At 44.7% G+C, this 9954-nt stretch overlaps 1 long non-coding RNA gene across 1 annotated transcript in view; it reads right to left on the bottom strand.

The window, feature by feature from the left end:
* Positions 1–2730: 2730 nt before the first annotated feature.
* The window catches only part of LOC110311613, a 32587-nt gene continuing 25363 nt past the window's right edge, over positions 2731–9954 (bottom strand). The window contains exons 3-6 of the long non-coding RNA XR_002379981.1: positions 6342–6503; positions 4405–4499; positions 3972–4070; positions 2731–3754 (exon numbers count right to left, since the gene is read on the bottom strand). This is a non-coding gene — a long non-coding RNA (uncharacterized LOC110311613). The remainder of the gene's footprint in view (positions 3755–3971; positions 4071–4404; positions 4500–6341; positions 6504–9954) is intronic.

Raw genomic sequence — 9954 nt, 5'->3', positions numbered from 1 at the left:
CCTGTGATGTGTGTATGTGTGTGTGTGTGTGTGTGCCTGTGGTGTGTGTGTGGGGGGGTGTATAGCACATGTGTTGCTATGAGTGGAACCGAATTTCAAGAACACATTAAGGAAGCCCTCTATCTTAAGCTATACCCCTGGCCTGCCTTTTTCTTTGTTGTTGGTGATTTCGGTGTATCATGCTGAAGGGCTATCTAGTATCATGAGCGTCTAAGTCCTGGAAGACATGCCTCAGGAAGAAAATGCCTGTTCGTGTGGTGAGCTGGGAGGTTAATGTTAATGAATAGAAAATACAAAGTAAATAGGAAACACAAGGACAAAATCATATTGAGGCAAAGTCTTGAGTAACCCAGGCTGGGCTTGATCTACTAAAGGGCCTTCATTTGGGATGACAGATGTGTATCACATCTGGGCAAGACTAGTAGTCTTCGAAGGAATGGATTTGTTCTCTGGAATGGGTTGTTAGAAAGTGGCCAGCCCCTCTGTCCCCTTTATCCGTGTTCACTACTGCGCACACACACACACACACACTGTGTGTGACATCAGCTGCATGATACACTGCTTCACCAGATGCTAACAGGTGCAGCCACCTGCTTCTGACTTTCCCTGTGTCCATGTTTATGAATTCCCCAGCCTCAAGTACTTAGTCATAATAGCAGTAGGAAGTGGTCTAAGACCCGAAGGCAAAGCTGTCCATTCTGCTGCCCCTTCACTGGAAACACCAGCCCAAAGACACAGTCGCTTTCCTTTGATGGGAGGCGTCTCCGGCTAGTGAACCAGAAGATGGTGCTGACATCAACCATCTCCAGCGATTGTGGTTTCAACCCCAGAATAAGAACCAGTCCTTCAAAATAGGCATTGTTTGACTTCCTGTTTGACAGCTCAGTCTCAGCTGGGAATTAGATGTAGCTCTCCCTGAACAGCAGTGCAGTGCAGCGGTGATGAAGAGAGATGTCAGAGGCCAACCCAAACCTCCTGAGCTCCAGAGGCCCATCGCTCAGCTTGGCCAGGCCATGGCTCAAACACCAACAAAGTCCTACCCAAAGCTTCTGCCAACCTTATCGGCTACTCCAGGAGAGACCTCAGTCCACTGAAGAACGAAGTATCAAGAGATAATCTTAAGGAAGGCAAGTTCCTCCCCTCCCCCACCTCTCTGCTTCCTTTGTGGAAATGTACCCTCTGATTCCAGGTTCCCATGCCTTCCACCATGATGAATTCTGTGCCTGTGGAACTGTAAGCCAAAATCTAATTGAAACAAAAACCTTTCCTTACAACAAAGAAAGTGATGGAGGGAGGGAGGGAGGGAGGGAGGGAGGGAGGGAGAGTGGGAGGGAGGGAGAGAGAGTGGGAGGGAGGGAGGGAGGGAGGGAGGGAGGGAGGGAGGGAGGGAGAGAGAGTGGGAGGGAGGGAGGGAAGACAACAGATCTCATAATGAACCAGCAAGAAAGGCCACGGGCCTGGGGCCAGGAGTCTGAAGAAGAGCTTGTAACCCAGCCCTCTTCTCAGGACCACTCGTGTAGACTCTGCGTCCCAGTATGGAAGATGCCCTGCTTCTCCTCTGGGGGAAATGAAGGCTTAGACCTCCTGGGCTAGCTGAGAACTTAAATAGCCATGATGGCTGATCTTCGCTGACACCTTGACACACCTGAGAAGAGGAGACTTCACCCACCCAGGAGCTGCAGCTGTCATTGAGCTCCCATGCCCCTACAAAGAAGCCTAATAAACCCACTGGTTCGCCATGCTGGACTTTAGTCGGCCAGGGCTCCATCTGCAGCGGTGAATAGACATTTGTTTGTGTCTTCCCAGGAAAGTCACAGAATGCAGTAACTTGTAGAAATGTCAGAGTGGACTGGGAAGGAGAAAAGATTTGGGTCTCCTTCCCACCTGCCACATTGCTCCCTCGGGCCCTTTACCAGTCCCCTGTGACTGCCGCCTATTGACAGTAAATAAAAGGCACAGACAGACCTTGGCCTGATGGAGACCCACCCCCAAAAGAAGTATTTCTGGAACACAATTGCCACATTGAAAAGCCTTGTAAAGAGCGGCCTCCAACCATAACCATGGGGCCCTCTCACCTCTAGAAATACACTTCCTCCTGTCTACACATCCCTACATACAAACAATAACTCCATCACCAGGAGACCACAGCACAAAGAGAAAGGGGGAAGGGGCAGAGGGAGGAGAGAGAGAGAGAGAGAGAGAGAGCAAGGCGTAAATAAGATGCTGTGTGGGCAGACAGGAAAAATGATTGAACAGCAGAAGACATGAGGATCCATTTGACACAATGGCTTTTACATCACACCTACACACACAGCTAATATAAAGTACATTCACAAATAGGTCTGTATCTGCGACGACAACGACGTCACACATTCTGTCTTGCGACTAGAAACAATATTTGCACTTTGTGCCCTGCACTGAATTATTTTATACACAAGATCACCTGGCACAGCTCCTGTCCCCAAGATGCAAATTAAACATTTTCACAAGGGGTGGGGAGGCTGAGGGAGAGGGTGGGGGTGGGGGACCAATGTGCTCTGCTGGCCACGCTGATATTACTGGGCATGATGGATGCTGCCAGTGCTGTTGCCTAGCAACCCAAGACCCTTCCAGACAACCCAGCAGCCTCGCTAGTGCGCAGTGGCAAACAGGGCTGGTTCAACATGGCACTGGGCAAAGAAAGATAATAACGTGGGGGTGGGTTTTGGGTTTTTGGTTTTTGGTTTTTGGTTTTTTTGTTTTACATTTTTGATAATCATTCTTGATGATTTCCTGAGGAGATCAACATATCTAAGAGCAGCCAGAGTCCTACATGAAATGAGGGCTGGAAAAATCCCAGGGTTTTTGAATTACCTCCTACTCTGCTCTGGAGAGTTGTGGAATTTTACTGGCTGGTCTCATGACAATCTCCCCACCGCTGGCCCTCACCAATACAGTCTCAGAGTGACTCACCAGCATACCTTCAGAGCTGTTTGTCAGCCTTGTCATGAGTCACGGTTTTTTTCAGCTTTTTTTTTTTTTTCCTCAAACTGAAACACTTGACATTTTAGAATGGGTTTGGGGAAGGTTCTTTTTTAAAAAAATAAAAAATAAAAATAAAAAAAATAAAGAAAAGAAAGAAAGAAAAGAAAATGTAAGCCACTCTCTGGCTTTGTGTGCAAGTGTGGGGGTACGTGGGAAGGGGTGAGTAATGACTGCCTGTGCAGGTAAACAGGGACACGTGACCAGCCAGCAGAGCGAAGGCAGCTGGGGGTGAGGGACGGACACTCCCCTAGGCTGCATCTTAGCAGGACACAGGTTGGCCAGCATCCACCCACTTCCAATCCTTTCCATCAGAGTAACAGAGTGCCCCCTTCGCCTCCCAACAGAGAAATCAGCCCTCCTTCTACGCACCACAGCAGAATCACACAAAACTCTATGGGGAAAAAAACATCCCACAGGGAAAATTAAGGAACAAAGAAACCTAGAATCTAAGATTAAAAACTGAGAGCCAGAATGGCTACCGAGAGATTGGGTCCCATTGGACAGAGGTGGGCTGGTCTCTGGGCTTGGATTCTAATCCTGGCATTAAGTATGGGAAGGCAAGAAACTTCTACTCATTTGAAGGGCCAGCCAGGTGTCTCATTCTGTCCATTAGCAAGCTGTCTGGTTTGCTATTCCCCATTGAGGGCTCCTCAGACTCAGGTACCTCTTAGCTCTCTCGGGAGCGTTGAACCACATCAGACATGTCATCAGCTCAACGCACGCTGTATGTCTGTAAGGAGACACAGTTACAAGAAAGAATTAACTAACTAAATCCAATTAACCTCTCAGAACCCCTATTAGTTCCTGTATTTAACAGGATGAATTCAGTATGCCCCGCAGAAAAACAATGAAATCTAGAAATCAACGAGACTGAATGCATTTCTAAGCGTTATGCAATGTTTTCGCATTATAAAAAACATTATTGGAAAAGAAAAGGAAATAGTTACCGGAAATGCAGCAAAAGCCGGGGATCAGGGATTAGGGATCAGGGATCAGGCTAACTCCATGCCTGGTGGAGAGTCAGGAACAGGCTCATGACAAGTCTCCTTTTCAAGTTTGGAGTGAGAATCAAAAGTCCACATTATTTGCATCGTTGAGCAATGGCATTGAAGATTCATGTTTAAACCACAAATGCTTTTGTGTTACAGCAACTTAGTAATTTTATTACCTCGCATGCTTTAATTAAATGTATTAAATCCATTCCCTGAACATAAAAGTCCTAGGGATAAATATAAGACAGGTAACTGTTTTTCTTTTTTTTATTATTATTATTATAGAAATATTCAAACATTCACAAAAACTAGAGGAGATGGTTTTAATAAACCTCTCAATGTTTATCTACTTCTATTTCCTGTGGATGCAATTAAAAAAAAAAAAAACCTTACTAAGAGAAGGGTTTATTTAGCTCACAATCCCAGGGTGCAGTTTATCACTTCAGGGAAGTCAAGACAGGAACCTGAAGCAGCTGGTTACGCCTACAGCCAAGAGCAGAGAGAACAGGGAGTCGGGTCCTGCATGGGAGTGCCCAGCCGGATCTCTCTATTCTCACACAGTTCAGGATCCCTGCCAAGGGAATAGTGACGCTCACAGTAGGCAGGGCTTCCCATCTAACCTGAACATCCTTCATAGACATGTGCACAAGCCAGGTTCAGCTAGACACCCCCTCATTGAGATAATTCTATGGTGTATCCAGCTGTCAACGCTGACCACCCCAATGCTCATCACCCTGCGTCTAGCATCGTTACCAATCGCCAGTCTTATTTCATCTACTCCAGGTACCACATCGTGTTGTTTCAGATTAAAAAAAAAATACTACTTTTTTATTAAAAATGTATTTATTTATTTATTAGGTACCCAGTGTTCTGCTTGCATATATGCCTCCATGCCAGGAGAGGGCGCCAGATCTCATTATACATGGTTGTGAGCCACCATGTGGTTGCTGGGAATTGAACTCAGGGCCTCTGGAAGAGCAGTCAGTGCTCTTAACCACTGAGCCATCTCTCCAGCACCCTATTCTCTTTTATTATAACTATACAATGATGTGAGTGTAAACTCATGTTCAGTTTGTTTTATTTGTACAGTAATGATGTTCTGTCTGTAAGAATGTCTATGCATCATGTTGCATGCATGCAGTGTTCGTAGAGACCAGAGCATCATCAGATGGTTGTGAGCTGCCATGTGGTGCTGGGAATTAAACCCAGGTCCTCTGAAAAAGCAGTCCAGTGGCCTTAACCACTGAAGCCACCCCTCCATCTTCTCGGGTTAAAACTCGATCCCCCTGTGGCGGTATTAGGAAATGGGGTCCTTTGAGGTGGTTAGATTATTAAACGGAGCAGTGCATCCTCACAGGACTGGATGGATTCTCTAGGCAGTGTGTGAATCTTCATATCTGAAGGACAGGGTGGGTTGTCCTGAGCTGATGGACCTCTGAACTGATGCTGTGCCCTCTTGGCCTTCTGCATCCTGTGTGAGGTTCACAAGCACGCGATCCTCCCCAGAAGCAACCGAGGACCTTGCAGGCTCCAGAACGGTGAACCATAAAACGTCTTCTCTTTATGAATCGTCTAGTCTACAGTATCCTGTTATAGCAACAGAAAATGGATAAAAGCAAACTTTAAAATACAAACCCCTGTTTCCAAATGTATGGTATTTTAACTACACTTAAATTGAACTTGGAACCTTGGGTGAGCCCAGCCCTGTACACACACACACCACCACCACCAACAACAACAACAACAACAGAACCCTTTATTTCTGCTTTTTATTTTGAGACAAGGTCTCCATAAGTTGCCCCGGCTAAAATTCAGTTTGTAGCCCAGGCAGGCCTTGAACCTGCAATCCTCTGCCTTGATCTGCTTTCATGTGCCAGAAGAGGGCACTGGATTCTTTGGAGTTACAGAGGGTTATAAGCCCCCATGTGGCTGCTGGGCACCAAAGGAGGGTCCTCTGGAAGAGCAGTCAGTGCTCTTAACTGATTAACCATCTCTCCAGTCCCCTCCCCAATAATATACATTACTCAGAGGTAATATGGTTAACATAAACCATTTCTATGTCTTATTTCTATTATTTTTTAAATCAGTGATTATTGAAAATGAAATAGAATTAATTTAAGAATTTTTAGAACCTGTTTTGTAAGGATATCATTATTAAAATCTATGTATCAGTATATTTATTATCTGAGGTACTCATACATTCTTTTTCAATTTTATTTACTTTTACTTATTCGCTTTATATCCCACTCACTGCCCCTTCCTCGTCACACCCCCTTACAACCTTCCCCTTCTGAGAGGGTGGTGGCCCACCTGGTGTCCCCCTACCTTGACACATCAAGTCTTTGCAGGGCTAAGAGCATCTTCTTCCACTGAGGCCAGACAAGATAGCCCAGCCAGAAGACCACATCCCACGGACAGACAAGCAGCAGCTTTGGGGATAACCCCGTTCCAGTTGTTCAGGACCCACATGAAGACCATGCTACACATCTGCGAAATCTGTGCAGGGACGCCCAGGTCCAGCCTGTGTATGCTCTTTGGTTTCTCATACCTTTATAAAACTCACTAAAATGCTACTGTTAGGTCTATTAAATGTTTCATTAAAACCTCAGAGTGCTATTTGTTTATATAAGCCAACATTTATTGAAGTGAACATTTAAAAAAATTAAACTCTTAAAAATAATCCAGGATATCTGAAAATTGATTGCTGACCAGATGTTTGATGATACTAAGATTTTGTCATTGTACTGAGCCTGGCAGTGGGGGCACTGAGTAATGTATATTATTGGGGGGGGGGGCTGGAGAAATGGTTCAGCAGTTAAGAGCACTGACTGCTCTTCCAGAGGAGCCTCCTTTGGTACCCAGCACCCACATGGCTACGCACAACCCTCTGGAACTCCGAAGGATCCGGTTCCCTCTTCTGGCCTCCACAAGCACCAGTCATGAAAGTGGTGCACAGACATTCAAGCAGACAAAGCACATAAAATACACATAAAATAAAAATAATACACAGCTTTAATCCTTATTAGGGGCTCTAGAGATGACTCAGTGGTTAAGAGCACTCGCTACTCTTGCAGAGGACCCAGGTTTGGTTCCCAGCACCCACACCTGACAGCTCATAACTCCATGTGACTCTAGTTTCAAGGGACCTGACACCTTCTTCTGGCCTTCACAGACAGCTACATTCACATGGTACACATATATACAAGCAGGCTAACACCTGCACATACCCGTGCACACGATTAAAATATCTCTCTTTTTAAAAATCTTTATCAGATTAATTGTGGTTAAGATCTATGATATGTGGATATATATGTTTTTCAAAAGAACTTTCATATTAGAGATGTAGAAAATAAATAAATAATAGAATTAATAAATAATAGAATTATAATTATAACTATAATTATAATAATAGAATTATTAGAATAATAGAATTATAAGAATTATAATTCCAATAAATAATAGAATTCAAATCCGGGTCAGCTTACTCTCCATTGCTGTGATGAAACGCTATGGCCAAAGCAACGTGGGAAGAAAAGGGTTCATCTCAACTCATGTGTCCTGACCAGAGCTCATCAGAAGGAAAGTCAAGGAATGCACACATCTCCAGCAGGAACTGAAGCAGAAGGCATAGAATCCCTCATTTCTGGCTTACTGTCCATGGCTTCCTTAGCCTGCTTTCTAATACCACCAAAGCCACTGCACCAGGGGTGGCCACACCCACCATAGGCGGGGCCTTCCACATCAAGAAACTGCCCCATGGGCCAGTTCTATGGAGGCTTTTCTCAGTTAAGAGTCCTCCTTCCCAGGGGACTCTAGCTTGTGTCAGTTGGCAAAATACTATCATACTATGTATATAATAAGAATGAATATTTATTATGCCTTATGATAACTAATGGCTCGAGTTTTTAAAGTGTTGCCTACCAGTTCTTCAAAAACAGTTGGGTTTGGTTTGGTTTGTTTTGAGGATTTTATCTTTTCCAATTTAAACAGAAAACAAGCAAAACACCATCCAAAAAAGGAAAAATAGTTGTTTTAAAACCAAACTGTTGGTGCCTGCTCATCCTGCTTAAAGCCATCAGACTTGTGTCTTTAAAATTAAAGGTCTTCTAAATTATATTAAAAGTTGAGTATTTAAACGTACAGACTTAAGATTAAGGTTGGTGCCTTAGGGTTTCCGTGGCTGTGAAGAGACACCATGTCCATGCCAGCTCTTATAAAGGAAAGCATTTAGTTGGGCCTGGCTTACAGGTTCAGAGGTTCAGTCTATTATCATCATGGTGGGAAACATGGCAGTGTGCAGGCAGACCTGGTGCTGGAGGAGCTGAGAGTTCTACCTCTGGATGCACAGGCAGCAGCAGGAGACTGTCACACTGGCCAGACTTGAGCAGATATGAGACCTCAAAGCCCACCGCTCAGTGACACACTTCCTCCAATAAGGCCACACCTTCCAACAGTGCCACTTCCTATGAGCCAAGCATTCAAACACATGAGTCTATGGGGGCCACACCTATACAAACCACCAGAGGTGGCTAAGTCTATTAAAACTCAACAATCTAAATTAAGGCCCATGAAATCTTTGCTAAATGTTTAAACTGTGTTTATATAAGACTATATGCACACAGATTGCTTGCGTGCAGTTATGTCCTTGTAGCGGTTAAATGGCTTATCCATGCATGGTCAAGGAATCGTAAGTGTTGTGAGTCCAAATTCCTTTTAATCCATGATGTAACTAAAACTTTAAAACAAAACAAAAACAAACAAAAACAAAAAAACCTAAAAAGTCTATGTAAGTCTTAAGTCAAAATGTTATTTGGTTGATCATTTTCCCCCACCTTAATTCCCCCCTCCCCCTCCCCTTCTCCTCTGAGAGAATTCTGCACATGGTCTAAAGAAATCTCTACTGCCTGAGAGAATGTAACTCAGGACCCAGTGTCTCTTCCTCTGCGGCACAGCCTCTCATTCACGGAGAGTTAGCCCCATGAGGAGTGAGCCTCGAGGCTGGGCTAGTCCTGGAGTCTAAAAACTGGAGGCATGGCTGAGCTCTGCTTTCGGCTCTCCTGAAGTAATTAGGAGGCTTCCAGAACAAAGATCTTATGTTTTATCAGGCTAATTGTTTATAATTTCTACTGAGTATACTGTGCTTCTAATTTAAAATCTGAGTCTTAAGAGCGTTTCCTTTAGAAACCTCTGTCAAGCCTTATCTAAGAGCTATACAGCAGCTAAGCTTTAGAGCATAGCCTGGTCTTTAATACTGAGGTAACTGGCATTCCGGGTGTTCCGCAGCTGTACTCAGAACAAAGACAACGAGGATGTGGGGCTGGAAGAACAGCCAATATTATGTCCCATGACCCTAGGTCATCTCCGTCCCAGGGGATGATGGAACATTTCTCCAAGCACTCTGTAGGTCCAGTGAGTCACCTGTCCTCTTGGTCAGAGAGGTCATGGAGACCTCAGGCTGCATTCTCCAAAGAGGAGGGTCAACGCCGAGGGAATGTCTTCAGTGCTTCCAACGGACGTCACAAGGCAGCAGAGCTTTGCACTCTATCCCAGCTAAGGGCACAACTGATAAAGAGACTAGAAGGGGCCAGAGGCGTTTCCTAAGTCTCCATGAGTAAGCCATAACGAGCCCCAACGACCTTAGCAAAAACAACGTGATTAAACACACAGGACAAAGTACAGCGGGTTAGCTCAGCAGCTGGCAATCATCAGACCTGTCCTCGGCATTTTACGTCTTATGATCCTCATCCATAGCCTACCGTGTGTTGTTTTGGTTTAGAATGGTTTTTGTTGGTTTTGCTTTGTTTTGTTTTAACAGTTTTTTGTTTTTTGTTTTTGTTTTTGATTGGTTTTTCGAGACAGGGTTTCTCTGTGTAGCCCTGGCTGTCCTGGAACTCACTTTGTAGACCAGGCTGGCCTCGAACTCAGAAATCTGCCTGCC

Source organism: Mus caroli, chromosome 16, assembly GCF_900094665.2.
Source record: "Mus caroli chromosome 16, CAROLI_EIJ_v1.1, whole genome shotgun sequence".
Classification (NCBI taxonomy): Eukaryota; Metazoa; Chordata; class Mammalia; order Rodentia; family Muridae; genus Mus; species Mus caroli.
Note: the sequence above shows the minus strand (reverse complement) of the source record. Positions and strands in the feature narration are given on the sequence as shown.